The following is an 18034-nucleotide window of genomic DNA, read 5'->3' on the forward strand; positions in this document are numbered from 1 at the left end:
CTGTTTTGAATGCTTTGGACCCTGCGTGTGCCCGCTCTGCTTCTGACTCCTGCCTTCTGCCTTACCCCTGCCTTTGCTCCTGTTCCCACTGTGTTCTTGCTCCGTGCTTGATCCTTGCCTCTCCCCCAGTTCTTGCCCTTACCTCACTTCCACCATCAGTTATCAGTCTTGGCTCTGACCCCGACTTGCCCGTTGGCTCTGGCATTTGGTTCTCATCGTAGCTCCGGCCTTCATCTTCGATTCCTGACTCTGACTTGACCTTGGCTCTGGTAATTGACAGTTGACTCTGGTACCATCCCTTGGCTTTGTTCCCCAGCCTGGCTGCCTGGTCCACCCACTAGACCTGACTCCTGCTCTGACTACTAGGCCAGTCTATAACACAAACTTGGGTACCTTAATCCATATTTAGGCACTTAATTACTGTAAAAGTGCCCTATTTTTCACAGGCACTGCACATCACTACCATTCTCTTCTTAGTAAATTGCAGATGTTCAGCACCCCTGAAAATTGGGATCCCATAGTATTAGATGCCTGAATATGGATTTAGGTCCTGAAATTTAGGCACTCACGTTTGAAAATATTGGCTCTTACTTATACTTGCACTTTAGTCTCATAGGAACAGGTTTGGTCTTATTTCACCTAATATCTTGGCCCCAAAACAGGCACTGCAGGTTACATGGCAGCTCCAGAACCAGAGGAACTCTCAATGGTGATAGTGTAATTCCTTGTGTTTTTCATAAACATGATGCCACCCTCAACCCAGTAGCTTAGTGCTTCTGTAGTGAAGTCTGTATGAGAGACATTCTTCTGTTGGGTGCTAGCTCTGGATGTCAACCTGTGTTTCCCACAGCAGAGTGGTTTGATGTGGACACAAGTAAAATGAGGACAGACACATACATGGAATGAAGCAGCAGGCCACAATTTTTATTAAACTTAAACACGGGGAGGGGCACTACGTGCCCATCATCCACACTTTCCTATATCAGGCATTTAATCAGTTCCAGTGCAGGGGTTACAGGGCTCCTTACCATATAACCCATAACATGGGGTAGGCTCTCTTCAGCCTCCCCCCCCCAGCCTACTCCCTAGCCTCTCTCTGAGTCCTAGCACTCTCTCCTCCATGAGAAGGATAGAGGGTGCAGCAGGGTGGAGATCTCAGCCAGTGAGGGCCACAAGGTGTGACCTCCACCCATGAGGGCTACAAGGTCTCACCCTATCACATGTGCCCAAGGCCCATGACCAAAATTCCAGATCTTTTATCTCCTGGAATCATTCATTCTGTTCTCTGAACCTCAATAGAAACCAGCCGCAACTTGCAACGAACGAACCATTCCACTCCAGTACCTCAGGTAGCTCCTAAGAGCATTACTTAACCTACTGTGGCTTGAAGGTGCTGCAAGAAGGGCAAAAAACTCCCTGGTCCTCTGCAGTTGGCTCACGGGGAAAAAAAAATCCTTCCTAACTCCCTAAACAGGAAATCATTTAGATCTGTACCATCTGTCAGCTCGGGTTCCAATTCCTAGTCGGGGAGGGTGAGGTGAGCTGCTGAAACAGCTAAAAGAGACTCCACATGGCCCCCGGATGGATTAAATCCTGGGAGTTGGGAAATGCTGGACAATCAGTTTCCCTCTGGCCAATGAGGGCCGAAAAGTTTCAGTGGGGGAGAAGCTACCTATTGGCCCTTGTCAAGTGTCTTCCTCTCTTGCTGCTGGGGTTCTCCCCCCTTGCACCACCAGCCCCAACAAGTTCCCCAACTGTTGATGCGGGTAGGTGGCATCTATCAAAGCTTTCACCTTCTCCTTTGAATTATTTCCACTTGCATTTAAATTTTCAAAGTCACTCCTTCAGTCCTTCACCGCACTGACAGAGTGCAGGAGCTTGCCTCACATTGTATCCTGTTTGTTAGCAGGATTCTTTTTAAAGTCCTGGCATAAACAGGAAGGATAGTGATTGATGATTAATTATACCAGCCCTTGATTTTTCTAGTGCATTAAAATTAATCTTCCTATTATTTGCAAGTGTGAACCCAGACTGTGATACCACAACTATTGACCTGTGCTGAAGAGCAGCATGATGAATCATAAAGTACCTGATAATGGACTGTCTCCAGGTAAGTTTCTTTTTTTCTTAAGGAAATAAGGCAATATTCATTATAGGGGAAAGAATAAACTATAATTCCAACCATGTAAAAATATTCAGAGCATTCAACTCGAAAGGATGGCCCATTTTCTATGTGAACATTTTTTTTCTTTCTTTCTTTCGATTGGTACACTCATTCAATAAATGATTACTGGATTCATTCTCAATGCTCCTTAACTTCATTCAGAAGCTATTTAGTCACTAAGTAATTTTCCAGATTTGTCTAACAGACTTTTATATGTCAGGTGTGCAGTGTAAACACTGGCTCTTTGAGGAAGGAAAAAGAAAAACAGGAAAATCTCTGTCACAGACTTCACTCCTAATCCCTTGTCTAGTCAGCACTTTAACTGTTGCCCAATGTTACACCACAGTGGTGCAACATTTCTCAGATTATCTTGAGAAAGTCTTGGGTACTAGGGGTAGATTTCAAAGACTGTCCTGTTTGTGCTGGCTAATGAGAAGTTAAAGATCTGCCCCTACTAAGGGTATTTTGGTAACTTTCCTTCAAGAGGCCTACTCCATGTTTGTGTGAGATTTTAAGACAATGGATCACGCATGGTCTGGTATTGTTTTCTGCCTCCTTTTGTCTCTTTTACTTTCCCTCTAATTAGGGAGGTACAGTAGAGTCAGATGGCTGCTCTCTTCCAGATTTTCCCGATTAGTAGACTTTCCTGGCTGAAAACTGGAATTTCCGCTAGAAAATTTTGATTTATTATTTTTTTCGTAATTAGAATAAAAAGCCAAAATTTCCTGTAGAATACAAATCCTTAAATATTTAAATTTGGAACGATCAGAATTTTTTGTTTAAATTTTGAAAAGGTAAAAACATTATGTTTTAATAATGTTGATTCATTGTAGCTTTTATGTTATATTAAAATATAGTATGTGTTTTATATCTTAAATATTATATAAATATAATAGTGTAATTTTACTGTATTATAGAAGTTGTGACGGGGCAAGGCCAGATGGCTATAGAAAAGTAGTGGGAGATAGATATATTAGCTCCAGGCTAAACAAATCCCTGGTACCAGATTAAGTGAAATGGAAGCTGCTCCAGGTCCATTAAGACACCTGGGGCCAATTAAGAACTTTCCAGAAGGTAGGGAGAATGCTAGGTTGATTGGGACATCTGAAGCCAATCAGGGGCTGGGTGAAACTAGTTAAAAGCCTCCCAATTAGTCAGGTGGGTGTGCATGTCAGGAGCTGTGGGAGGAAGTTGTGCTGTTGGAGAGACTGAGTAGTACACACCATATCAGGCACAAGGAAGGAGGCCCTGAGGTAAGGGTGAAGTGGAGCTTGAGGAAGTGAGGGCTGCTGTGGGGGAAGTAGCCCAGGGAACTGTACATGTCATGTTTCTAAAAGGTCAGCTACCATAGCTGATACTATTAGGGTCCCTGGGCTGGAGCCTGGAGTAGAGGGTGGGCCCGGGCTCCCCCCACACCTTTGCCCCCTGATTAATCACTGAGACTGGGAGACAACCGAGACTGTGGAAGGAAGGATAACTTCTCCTCACCTCCCTCGCTGGCTTATGATGAAAATGGCTTAGTAGACTGTGACCCTTGTCTCTAGAGAAAGATGGGTTACGTGGAGGGACACAGTAAGCCTGTGAGGCTAGCGAAATCCGCCAGGAAACGCGGGACCCACGGAGACAAGGACAGAGCTTTGTCACAAAGTCTAAACAAAATTAATCAAAGTGATAAAGTCAAAGTAAAGGCTTTATCTTGCTGAAATGAAACATTTAGTCATTATTAAAATCAAACAAGAAAGTTGGGGGGAAAAATCAACTTTCTTCCATCAAAAATGTAATCAAATTCACATGTTCCCATGATACATTTTGATTTTGACTAAACTTCATTTTTTGACAGAAAACTGTTTTGTCAAAAAAAATTTCAACCAGTTTTACTGATTAGTTAGTTTAACATCTGCCCTATTTTCACCAAATACAATAGGAAAATTGTCATTTAATTGCAATTTGGGGCTTTTCATTCCCTCTGGGAGCTAAGTTTCCCCTCTATTTGTGGACTATAAACCTAATCTTTCCATATTAAATTTGTGTTTTGAGATAATGAGAGGTCCTGTTATCCCTTCATTTAAGTTTACGTGGCTCATCCCAAATCTTTACTCAGCGCAGACCACTTAGGAACAAAAAGAAAGCTTCCAATTTCACATGGAGTTTCCAATCTCTTAGATCCAGATTCTGACCCCCTGGCACATTTGAGTAGTATCATAGAGGTCTCCTTAAGTAGTCCAATTGTCATCAAAACAAGATATACCAGACAAACAAAACTGCAGTTAAAATAGCAGGAAAAAAACAGAAAATTCAGAACTTTCGCAATCACATTATTTATGCAACATCTGGGTATTTTAATAAATTACTGTCTTTGATTTTTCTTCATTTTCAATTCCTGCTGATGAAAAAAATTCTTAATAAAGTTATTTACACTCTGCCTCTTTAATCTTTCTTGGATCCAAAGCGCTATTTAAGAAGAAGAAGAAAAAACCCCTTTCCTCCTGCAGCTTTGCTCAATCAGCTTTTACCTTTTTAATTGATGAAACTTTTCATGTTGTGCAGTTCAGATTTCAACCTAGCAAGGGTCTCTATTTTCTTAATCCTCTTTGCTTCTTTCTCAGCATCCTTAGAGTGGAAAAAAAGTCTTAATATCACTTTCTAGTTAAAATAGATAGGAGAATTTCCTCTCCACTTCTAGCTGCAGGAAGAAAGGTCTTCCCCTGGGTATTCTGACTCTCTTAATTATGCTCCAAAATTTGAGTCGGGTTTTTGCTGCTCAAACTAATTTTGCTTTCCAATAATTAGAGATAGCATGGTATCCAAGAAAGTGTTTGAAAATTGTTCTTGTGGTGTGTAGTCAGGAATGCATAACTGCTGCTGCCTAGTGAGGAAAAATGACAAATGCTCAGAACAGAACATGAGAGAAGCTTAGCAGCAGCAAGATAAAGAGAGGGAACTGCTTTCGCACTCTAAGACTGACTGATCTGCTTCATTTGCAAATATCATGGAACTGCCAGCCATGCCTACTGGCTATGTGCAGTAAGTGTAGATGTAGTATGTGGCATTTAGTGAAGATGAATTTGCAATAGCAGAGGTTCTCAGTCAAAATTCAGAGTTACTGAAAGATTTTTTTCTCTCTAATCTGACATTTATGATCAGTAAAAGATGTTGATAATGTAATGGTGGATCTTCAGAGCTCCCTTCTTCGAAGTCCACCCTCCTTTTCTCAGCTCATCATCCATGTGAGAGGGTGCACGCATCTTTCAGTGTTCTCTGAGGTCTTCTGCAGCCCATCCCAATGATCTCACCTGAAGGGGACCCAGTGGAGCCAGCCAATGACCAATGAGTTTCCTGTCAGGGTCGAGAGGTAGTACAGGGAGTCACTACTAGCTGAAACTCATTAGGTGTAGGTGAGCCCATTTAGGCTCAGCACCCTGAAGAAAGGAATGCTGTTCTGAACGTGTGCGCTGCCCAGGAAAAGGAGATGTGGGAAAACGTACCCGCTCTCCAGGGTGGTTTGTACTCTTTGAATGTATTGCTTATAAAATTGCATGGAAGCTGGAGACTTTTGTCAAATTATAGTCAATTTTGGTTAACCAGAACTCCTGCCACAAAACCCTACCTGGACAGGGTGAGTTTGTGTTCCAGGTCAGTCTTATGAGTCAGAGATCACATGTGTGAGGTGTTCCATGCTCTGAAAGAGACTTGTCTGGATGGAAGCAAGGAATGGCTAAGCCCTATTCTGTACTTGAGAACACTGGCTCTGGGGAGACTGCATGTAGTAGCTGCTGCTTGTGAGCAAATTTGTTTAGCACAACTTGCATCTGCCTGATTTTCCATTCTATAGGCAGAATCTTTCCAGCAACAGCTGTCCAGATAGTGTGTCTTGATGACCCCCTCCAAGCACTTCCCCAATATAACAGTGGTTTTAGATCACTTTAATTTTAATAACTATCAGGCCCTCCCAACTCCATCCTCCTTAGGCACAATCCAGCTATTCAGATCTGATTTAGAAAAAAATTTTTAATACAGTAAACCATATTCTGCCCTCAATTATCCAATTAATTCCATTAAATCTATTTTGATCTTATTTCTGTCAACAGTTCTAACATATTCTGTACCAGGTCAAACCAGCAAGCTAAACTGCAAAACTCAGATCCCTGACCGATAAAATACGCATTGGCTGATCAGCACAGGTCAAAGGTTACAACAGAACTCAGCAGTAGGGAACGATGCAAACAAGGCATTAAGCATTAGGAAGTTACTTTCATTACTAACTAGAGTAAATGTAATTTATGCAATTTGTAACACTTTTATTCCAATTGACAGTTTTCTAATCTGGGTCTGAAGACTGAGATGGGGATGGGAAGTGCTAAGCCAGAAGCCAGTGCAAAGAAACTTTATTTTAAAATATTTGGGAACTTAAAATAGAAATGTGAGGAGTGGGGAGAGGTTGGATACTGAGTTGGAAAAAGGTAAAAATGTTAAGAATATGTTTCACTTTACTCTCTTAGAATGATAAACTGAATGAATAATGACTTGAATTTGAATAGCCCCTTTAATTTAGAAGGAACACAATGCTCTTCACAAATGTATCTAAGTCTGTTTTCAGGGAAAACACCATTGACTACTAAAATGCCATCTCTTCTGTAATATTATGCAACTGTTTAGGTCAGGAGATTGAAGGACTAACACCCTGAACCTGATTCGTTTATTGGTTGTGACAAGATCATCATCCACAAATCTGGACTGCCTAAACTCATGCAGACTTCCATTGACTTCAGTGGAACTCTGCACAGGCTCAGAGGTCTGCACTAGGGAGATTGTGGATGCAAGATCAAAGCCTAATACTGTATCCACCTGAAACAGCACAGGAAATTTAGGACCAATTCTACACTATCTGTCTGGTCGGGCTGCTGTACCTGCATGGAGCACCGTTGATTTCATGAAGTTCAATGAGGGTGCAGCAGTCCACCTAAGCACCTCATGTTGCAAGAATGGGGCTTTAGATCAGCAGAATATAATTTCCCAGATTCACCTTTTGATGAGGAAATTGGGGTGAACACCCCTACTTTTGTAAAAAAGTACCATGGAAACTTCAGCTACCACAGATGTTCCTGAACTTGGTTTCTCCTATCTTACAGATGACGTGTCCAGTAGCACCGATGGGCATTGCTTCTGTAGAACACCAGAAAGAAGACTGAGAACTTTCTAACTAATCATTGCCACTTCTACTGCACTTAGCTTCTCCAATATGGACTACCATCTAACTACTGACCAGGTCTGAACCTGATTTGTTTATTGGTTGTGACAAGATTACAGCCTAAGGTAACATAGCTAAAATAAATATTTAAAAGTGTTTATATCAAAACAATATCATTCCTGCAGTGCATATATGAATTAATTATTTTTCTTATTTGAAATCTTAGCTACTTAGTACTTTAGAGAACTGTAGTTTTCCAAAGCCACAGTTTAAGATGGTGTTATTTGCCTTTGAGTAGATAATGATTTGGTTGTTTCAGCAGATGGCCCTTCTTTATTTTTAGACAATTCTCTTTGTAGTTCTGTTTGGGAGGGGAGGGGGATAATTTTCCCCCTAGAAGTGTGTCATTTCAAATTATTGCTCCTTTTACAAATTGTGAGAAGAAACTTGAAAGGACTTAGGAAGATCCACTGAAAACATTTTTTTCCTTCTTCTGGCCTTCTTCAGTGTCTAGACAACACTGAAATTATTGTTTTAAACACATTTTTTTCTCCTTGCTCCAGTCATGAAGGGGGGAAACACATTTATTCCTAAAATGAAATTGCTTTTAGGTAGCTAATCGCTCTCCCACAACCAGTCTTCAGCTGAGAGAGACAGACAGTTTTGGAGATCTCTCTAAGGTAAACAGTCCCAATCTCTTCTCTCTTAGAAGATGAGTTTGTCCATGCTCTTAATCTTTCTCATTGCCCATGTCTGAACCCCTTCTAATTCTACTATATCTTTTTTGAGATAGGATGAAGTGAATATGGTATTCCAGGCAAGGAAGACTGATTTTATAAATATGGCATCATATTTTCCATAGTATTCCCCCATCCCATTACTTGTGCATCCTAACATTGTGTGTGTTTGTCACAGCTGCTGCACATTGGGCAGAGGTCTTCATTGAGCAATCCACTATGGTGCCAAGATCTTTTTTTCTGACTTGATACACTTAATTTAGAATCTTGTGTTGCAAAGGTTCAAATTATTCCTTCCACAGTCAACCTGTGGAACTCTTTGCCAGAGGATGTAGTGAAGGCAAAGACTATAACAGGGTTCAAAAAAGAGCTATAAGTTCATTAAGGATAGGTCCATCAATGGCTATTAGCCAGGATGGGCAGGATGCAAAACCATGCTCTGAAGTGTCCCTACCCTCTGTTTGCCAGAAGCTGGGAATGTGCGACAGATCACTTGATTACCTGTTCTGTTCATTCCCTCTGAATCACCTGGCATTGGACACTGTCAGAAGACAGGATACTGGGCTAGATGGACCATTGGTCTGACCCAGTATGGCCATTTTTATGTCCAATGTGAAAAATTTTTAAAATTGGAAGCACTGAATTTCATCTGCCTTCATTTTGCCCATTCAGCTAGTTTGGGAAGGTCCCATAGAGTTCCTCACACTTTGAGCTGGAGCTGTAAGTTCCAGCTCAAAGAGACATACCTTTGCTAGCTCTGATTGAACTAGTGCACTAAAAATAGAGTATAGCTGCAGCAGCAGGAACAGCTAGCTGCCCCAAGTATGTAGGCATCCAAGGTACTAGGCTACATTCTATTTTTAGCACTCTAGCTTGATCAGATATAACACAGGTATGTCCCCTCAATCTGGAATTTACACCTTCAGGGACAGACATACCCATAGCCTTCTCTAGTCTTGGCTGTCCTCAATAATTGTGGTGATCTGTAAATTTTGCCATCTCACTGCTTTTCCCAATAATTGATTAAACAATACTCTTCCCTGTCCAGATCTTTGTGTCACTTCGATCTTCACCTTTTGCCATGATTTAAATTGACCATTTATTCCTATTCTTTGTTTTCTGTCTTTCAGCCAGTTTCTATTCCATCACAGTAAATTGACTCTCACCCCATGACTACTTAGTTTCTTTAGCAGTCTCTTTTGGGAAACTTTGTCAAAGATGATTTGAAAGTCTAAATAAATTATATCAACGAGTTCCCCTTTCCCTGAGATACGTTTTATTTGTTTTGTTGACACTTTTTAAAGAATTCTGATAGGTTGGTGACACGCTATCTTCCTTTGCAAAAGTCTTGCTTGTTAAACTCTATAATATCATGATCTTCTAGACACTGTATAATTTTGTTTTTAATTATCATTTTCACCAATTCACCAGTTCTGATTCTAGAGATAAGAATTATTCTAAAGAAAAGAATGATATTCAGAGGGTATTAAAATGTGTTTGGAAAGGAATAAAGTTTTTTTTTTTTAAACAAGTCAATCTTCTGGTTTTGGGGGCAACAAATAATTTTCATATATTACAGAAGTTTATTGCATTTATATGGTGAACTTTTTCTCTGTGAATAACTCAAGCAACCAAAGTAACTGGAGTATGGTGGCCTCCATCTCAGAGAATTACAAGGCAGTTATGTGGAGTTCAGTGTCACTAGCACTATTAACTACATGTGTAGAATTCTCCTGACATCCCATTTGGTGGAAAGGTAATAGTGAAGTGACCCCTGATGCTGAGCTGTAGGTCTCTATTTTTATTGCACTCTCTGCATATAATGTATTTCTTTTAAAGTTTGTTAAAGGATTCTAGAAAACCAAGGGTGTCGGAGCCTTTCCAAAAGTGGGGAGAGGGGCCCAGAGGCTCCTGCCCCTGAGGCCCCACCCCAGCCTCCAAGGCCCTGACCCATCTCTTTCCCCCAAGGCCCTGCCCCGGCCAAGCCAGAAGCCAGAGCTGGGGCAGGGAGTCTGCTCCCTCCCACCTGTGGGGGGGCCCTAATAGCAGCCCCTGCCTGTGTCCCTGACCCCGGGCCCTCCATCCAGGGCAGGTAGAGGGACCTGCTCCCCATAGCTGCCTACACAGCTCTCCCCGACCAGGCTCCAGCAATGGTGGGGGAGCTTGGAGCTGCAGCCTGGCCATAATAAGATGTACGTAAGGCTGGGCAGCTGTGGGGAGCCAAGGCAGACCCTCCATCTGCTGCAGTGCAGGGGGCTCAAGGAGAGCAGCCCCCGGCCTGTGTCCCCACCCCGCGCCCAGGGTAGAAGGAGGGGTCTGCGGTTCCTCATAGCTTACAATGGCCAGGTTGCAGCTCTGAGGGCCGCTCCCCCACTCACCCCAGCCACAGCTGGGTCAGGGAGAGCTGCATGGGCAGCTGTGGGGAGCCAGTGCAGAGTTAAGGACTCTCCACCTCCATCTGCGCTGGGGGATGGGACCTTGGGGGAAAGAGAAGGGAAAGGGGGTGGGGTCCTCCCGGGCAAAAAGTGGACGGGCCTTGGCCCCTCCCGTTCTGGCACCACTGTAGAAAACAGTTATAAAACCATGCATTATTGTGCTGGTGCTAAAAGACTTTCGTATATTCGTTTCTTTAGACAAACTATTTAATCAATCAACATAACTGTTGGTTTACTGAGCCTTGAAGGCCAATTTGGTTGAAATGTCAAATGACTAATGGAACGGTGTATCTGATGAAATAAATATATGCAAGACTTTTAAAATAACAAACAAAAATTCACTAGATCCCATATTTCCCTCCATCTCCTATTCCGTAATGTTTGCCATTAAAATCTTTACCATTTTCTCTTTGTAAGTAGATAGTAACTGTGATATTCACAGTATTCCCTAAGTTAATTGGGCTAAACCCTTAATCCTGCTATGTATTTTTCCAGAGGTTCTCTGCTCCCCTTTTCTCCACCTAACACTCCTCTTCCTGTTTGCAAATATCACAACCTCCACATATTACTAAGAACTCTGCCATTGACTCATTCCCTGGGTTTGTCCAAGAAATAATTCTCCATACCTCTTTTTCCCTTTCTCTTGAATGGGACTGGTAATACTTGCGCAAGATCTGTAAAGCTCTTTGACATCCTTAAATGGACCATAAGAACAGCCATACCCGATCAGACCAATGGTCCACCGAGCCCAGTATCCGGTCTTCTGACAGTGCCCAGTGCCAGATGCTTCAAAGGGAATGAACAAAACAAGGCAATTTCAAATGATCCATCCAGTCCCAGCTTCTGGCATTTGAAGGTTCAGAGACAGCCAGAACATGACGTTGTGTCCCTGACCATCTTGACTAATTCCCATTGATGGATCTATCCTCCAAAAACATATCATATCTTTTTTTGAACCCAGTTATACTTTTGGCCTTCACAACATCCTCTGGCAATGAGTTCCAAAGGTGGACTGTACATTGTGTGATTAAGTATTTCCTTTGGTTTGTTTTACACCTGCTACCTATTAATTTCACTGGGTGGCCATTAGTTCTTGAGTTATTTCCTATTCTTGTGAATTTCCCACTCACTTTCTCCACACCATTCATAATTTTATAGACTGCCGTCATATCCCCCTGTAGTTGTCTCTTTTCTAAAATGAACAGCCCCAGTCTTTTTATCTCTCCTCATATGGAAGCTATTCTGAACAATGCTGTTCATTGTGAGTAGTCATTGTCATCATCATTATGATCATCCTCGCATTATGGACAGAGAGAAGCAAAGATGCTTGTCTTACAGCTGCTTTATCCTTAACTTACCTTTTACCATTGCAGCTAGGTTACATAACACTCTTACCAGACTTTCTAAGGATCCACAGTGAGGCATTATGCATTTATTCCCTGTGTAATTTCTGTGTAATTTCACAGCTGTACCTTGAAACAAAATATGCATTTATTTTATCCAATCTGAATTCAATCAAGCTGCTGCACATTGGGACATACTGCCTGTTATCTGAACACTGCATTATTTGTCTTTTATTTGTACAGAAAAATGGGAATTAATTATTGAGTACTGGCCTGATAGAGAGAAGATACTGGTTCAGAGAGAGCAATCCCCGCACAAATTATTCTGGTGTTGCCTACAAGTAGGCTGGATACTGAAAGAGGCAAAGATGAATAGGGCAAGGATAGGTTAACATTTGACAGAAAACATAGACAACTATAAAGGGTTAAAAGCTATACTTACCTCTTTGAATGGCATCAGAATCTTCTCTGATCCTTCATACACTTATGCATATGTTTAAATTTACTCAAGTGAGGAGTCCCATAGACTTCAGTGGAACAACTCACATGAATAAAGTTAACATGTGTTTAGTGTATTGGTATAAATAACAACGCTTTATGATCCTCTTGATAGTCAAAGGATACCAACAACCTATGATCTAGGCAGTGCAAAGTCTGAGTTAAAAATCACAAAAGGGTTAAAACCCCTAAAAGCTGTAGACAAAATGCGCATCTACATATAAGATATAGCTCCCAAGTCCATACTCAGAAACTAATGGGATCCAGATGCATTTTGCTTTTGGCATTATCCAGAAATAGCCACCGATTAATCTTTTGACTACATACTATGCTGCAGCTTAGTGTATATGATGAGTATTTTAAAATTCAATACATCTAGTTCCACCATGCATCACTTTTAAGCTATTTTTGATAACAGCAGAAACACAGTTCCGATGTGAATTTAAGGTAGAAAGTGTACAGTATATTTCCCACTTAACTTTGAACTTTCATTAATCTAAAGATTTTTTCATTGATGTTACTGATGGTCTCTTTGCATCAATTTTCGTGTATTCCCCTTTCTTCCTCATAAAAATAATGTTATGGGCATATAAATTTGAACAGAAATATTGTTTACATTTAATGTAATCATAAAATCATTTTTCAAGACTGTTTTAATGTAATTACTATATGTATTTGCTACAAAACTTTCAGCAAGTACAAGGATTTAATCTAAAATCAAACAAACTGATGCCTCAAAATAATTCTTCTCAGTAACAGCTTTCATTCGTGCTTGATAGCAGCATTATGGCAAACCTTTCTGATTTAAACAATACAAACCATGAGCTAAAATTCTAAGTTTTTTATGCATTCTGTCCATATTAATGAATTTAATATGCAGGTTCTGTTTCAAGAAAACACAGTCTGAATAATCTGATTCTATATATCTTTTTTTAAAGAACGTATTTTTGTGGGTAAAGATTTAATGTCAGACTCTTGAAGGAAGCCAAATTGCCATGGCAGCGGACCACAGGAGGAAAATCAATTAAAAGAATTACATTACTTTTAGCAACTTACTGCTACCACTCATAATGAAAATGGTAAATTATATTTTCAACATGGGTCACACAAATCCAGTGACATCTTTAAATGCAGCAAGAGCTGCATCTACTGTAATCTGCCCCCAAGTCAGCTACAGTTTTACCCAAAAGAAGAAAACTCAACTGAATGAGTTGCTTTCTGTATTTTCCTTGTTTTTTTTAAAGTATCAGTTGAGCTGTGTACTGAGCTGATATCAGAGTGTGTCTTTTGACTTTTGATTCACTATTCATGTGAATATAAATAAATATGACTAATGCTTCTGAAAAGCTGAATATATTATAAGCTGTGCTTTCAGTTTGTTTTCTTCTACATTTCTTCTCTGTCTGTTTTATTTGTTATGTGTAGTGCTGCATCTATGTTTTATAGGAACAAGGTGCATGAGGTAATCTCTTATTGGATCAACTTCTGTTAGTGAGAAAGACGAGCTTTCAAGAAATTGGTCCAATCAAAGATATAACCTCATCCACTTTATATCTCTAATATCCTGGGACCACAGCTACAATAACTTTACTTTTTATGTCCTTTTTCAGGTTTATTTTCCTAGCCACACAACCCTTCCTTTGTAGGTCTTTCCACAAAATGGTGAAATGACCATTTCTTTAACGTCTTTTCATTTATATACTGTAAGCCTATTGATTAAAAAAGCCCTCTAGTAATGATACCACAGCCAACAAATATGGCCTCTGTTGATATCCAAGTATGTCTGTCCCCTCTTTCCCCCCCCAGAAGCTGGCAGAAGATTTGTCTGTTTATAGGGCAAGATTTTAATGAAGTGAAGACTGAATATATTACACACCTATTTTTATATATGCAAATATCATAATCATATGTGCAAATCTGCATGCAAAAAGGAGCCTAAATGCAGAATTCCTTATGTAATCGTGAGCCTGTTTGTTCATTGAAATACCATAATTTTCCATTCAAATGGAAATTTGTGTGCACAAAAACTCCATTTTATCAAGCAATTATGATCACTATACAGCTAAATATATGCCCAGTTTGGGCCTCTGTCCTGCTGTCACTAATGCATGTGCATAAATGTATACATATGAGTAGTCCCATTGAAGTAAGGTGTGACTACTACTTTGTGTAAAATTAAGCATGAGCCTAAGTGTTGGCAAGATCAGGTACATTTTCCATATTCTACTTTTAAAGAAATTACCCAAATAGCCTGACCACTCATAGTACAATGCATCCAGATCATTATTTGACCTGTGGATTACCACACCAAATAATGTTTCCTAATAACTTTCTTCTTCACTTTTTCCCTGCAATGTATTTTGTTAGTTCGTTCTACCCTTTTTGTTCTAGTTAATCTGGTTTTACATACTCTGGCGCTCTTCGCTCTATTGCCATAGACTAGGCATATCTTGCCTAGTTTTTGGCATTTTCTGTCTTGTGATGTGCCACATCTTACATACTCCCCTGTTCTTTCTGAATGGCATCTCTACAAGTTTTGTTGCAGCACTGATTGCTTTCATGGCCTTTATATTCCTTCTTCAGGAGAATATTTTTGTGTTTGTTTGCCTTTCATTCTTCTAACACTATTTACTTTTTTGTCTGCTCTGTCTTAAACTTCCATGTCTTGGGAAATTTCTTAAACTTGGAGCTATGGGAAAAATTCATCATATAAATTTAGCCTCTTTGTGCTCACAGAATATCCACAAACACAAATGTCTTTGATTTTGTCCTGTATGCATTTGACAAATTGTTCTGTAAATGTTTTTAACTCACAGGATTAATTGCAAATTTCCTATTTGAGTTGTGTTGCTTACTTGAGAGATTGGTCAGACAAGCCACATGGTTTTGTTTCTGTTCCCCAGTTAGATGACCAACACTCATGCATGTGAATGTAAGCTTCAGTACCTATGAATATTCATGGTCTAGTGTTGACATTTTGTTTCTGTGAACATTTGTGCCGCTATGCACTAATATTTCATGAAAAGTGAATGCAAGTGCCATGAACATGAGTGAAGGAAATTCAATTAAAATTAAATTGAATTTTCACATAATATTGTTCGTTTTATCCACTGAGTTTTGCAAATTTCTTTGCAGCCTTTAAAGCTGAGTCCAGCTCCGAAATACATTTGTGGGGATTTTCATCATTTTTGAATTTTGTGGCCTGACATTAGGAGTCTCTCTTTTATCATGTTCTAAGAACTGTCAGACGAGCCAAGTGACACTAGCAACCTTACCAATGTGACTCACTCATCTACAGTTTATCTTCTCCTGGCACCTTCATAGAAGCTTTTCCTGCACACACCTGAAAAACAACATGACAAAACAAAACATTTCCAAATGCTCGATTATTTTTTTTAGGGTCTGGTTTGTCTGCTTCAGACCTCTCCTCATGTGAGTACCCACAGTTTGACTCAGCCTTCAACTTTTGACCAGCACAACTCAAACAGTGCTTTTTCCCTGCACCTTACCATTTGGAGCCTGCTGAGCCTGTTAATATTAGCTCCTTCCATCAAGCTCAGCTTTCTGCTACATCGCCTGATTCTAAATCCTTATCACTTTGTCAGTCTTCTTTCTTTTAGATGTCCTGCAGAGCAAGCATCCTGTGAGTAATCCTCTGTCACTGCTCTAGTGCTGCTTCCCTCATCCGACTCCTTGTCACTCTGGAAGACTTCCAATTATATAGTATATATTGCTCTTCTACACTGTGAACGTGATGATGCCCTGGTATCAACACTATACAAAAGTTACCTAGTAGCTCTCCTGATTTTTAAATTCAGCTATCTTTATTTTATCTGTCTGTAGCTTTTAAAGACGGAAACCCAATCTCCTTGTTCAACCCCTGGAACCATCTTTTAGGACTTGATCCTGTAAGCCTTTATGCAGTATACAACAGGTTGCCTGCATGCAAGTGGAGGTTAGTCCTGGGCACCAAAAAGGTTAGGCACTTGGTGTAATCTTCTGCATTTAAAGAGCCGTAACCCTGGAAGCCTTCATGCTCTAGGCCAAGTAAGCAGAGCCTACTCAAGGCTGCATATGAGGTTAAGCATTAGCCATAGTCTTCTGCACTTAAAAAAGATAATTCTCAAGAATACAGAGAAGAAAAGGTGATAGAGCTTAATTAGGATCCTCATTATTCCCATAAGATGCTTAGCTATGTATTGTTATGCTGGGGATTGGGTGAAACCCTTTTGAAGATAGTGGGCATAACTGCTGACCTTCCTTTAGAATAAATGTAAAAAGCAATTAGGCTTCTTTATGGAATAGAAAGTTGAAACAATAGGCCATATGCAAGACTAGAGTGCGAGTTGAGCCTTGAGATTTTAATCCAAATTGAGGCGGGCTGGGTATTGTTTAATGGAGCTCTGTGTTCGTGAGGGAGGGAGAAGTGGCAGAAATACCACAGAAGAAGACAGGGAAGGCAGATAGGAAGCCCCAGAGAAGCGTTTGTAGCATGACCCTGAGAAAACGCTAAGAGAGGGAACTTTTTGGACAGAGTGCTGACTGAAAGGGGTATGGAGGTGTTAGCAAAGAAACCATTTCCCATTTCATTCCTCCTGTATTCAGGGAAACAGCACTTTGTACGCTGTTTGTAAATAAACAGGATTGCATCAGAGATACCTGACTCGATCATCACTTTTTCCCCCTAAAACCAAAACAACCCGCAGGCCCTGAATTTTGGTATCTGCTTGGGTCAAAGGCGATAACATGATTATTACAGCACTGGAATATAGTAGCTGTGCAATTCTTAATACTTTATACTGCTCCATCTTGTCTTGTGGAAATTGGGAATTTGTTGATCTGTGGGGCATGTGGCATGGCTCGTCTATTTTCCTGGTTGTTTAGGCAAGGTTGAGAAACAAGATAATTTCGTCAGGAGAGTTCTTCTTGTATTTGATTGCCTGGTTAGTGGATCAGGTAGTTATGTGGATTGGGGTTGTGATAATCTTAATTTGTATGGTTTATTTGTAAAGTGCGTTGAAGCACCTAGAGGTCTAGAATAGATTCTTTTGGTATCAAAAGCAATAAAATAGTTTATATGAACATCATTTAGCCACTACTGACACCATTTCCTTTGATTTTCATTGATATTTCCTTTGATTTTTCCCTTATTAAGAAAGGGCCAGTTCTGCCTGGATGTAAATGAGCACAACACCATTGAAGTCAATGGAATTGTGTGAAGCTTGAATTTGGCCCAGAAAGCCTGATCTCTTGAGTTCGTTGTCTCAGAACTAAGTATTATGACAAACCATTGTTATGGAAATGGTCGCATTTCCCTTTCATCTACACCAATGCAATCCCACTGAAGTCAGCTGAGAGGAGAATTTAGCCTCTTATTGCCAAGGCAGCAATTTTTTCACTAAGCAATCTCTGTAAGTGTCTTATGACTGAATCCTACTGGAGTACAATTACACGAATAAACTTTCTCTTTTAACATCTTTCTTTACAAAAAATTATTTTGGCTGGAGATTTGCAAAACAAACAAGTCTAGAATTGGCTTTAACTTACATCTGTACTTCTCCTAAAAGTGCAATTTCCTATCTTTGACTGAAAAATAACACACTGGAACTGGCATAATTTAAGGTGCAAAACATTTCAGTGAGTGTGAAGTGCCCTCTAGGCATTCTGTG

At 40.2% G+C, this 18034-nt stretch overlaps 1 long non-coding RNA gene across 1 annotated transcript in view; it reads left to right on the top strand.

Moving 5' to 3' along the window:
• Window positions 1–18034, top strand: part of LOC122464978 — a 58195-nt gene that overhangs the window by 37425 nt on the left and 2736 nt on the right. The window contains exons 3-4 of the long non-coding RNA XR_006289455.1: window positions 2020–2110; window positions 7294–7430. This is a non-coding gene — a long non-coding RNA (uncharacterized LOC122464978). The remainder of the gene's footprint in view (window positions 1–2019; window positions 2111–7293; window positions 7431–18034) is intronic.

The sequence above is a fragment of the Chelonia mydas genome, chromosome 3 (assembly GCF_015237465.2).
Source record: "Chelonia mydas isolate rCheMyd1 chromosome 3, rCheMyd1.pri.v2, whole genome shotgun sequence".
NCBI classification, from domain to species: domain Eukaryota; kingdom Metazoa; phylum Chordata; order Testudines; family Cheloniidae; genus Chelonia; species Chelonia mydas.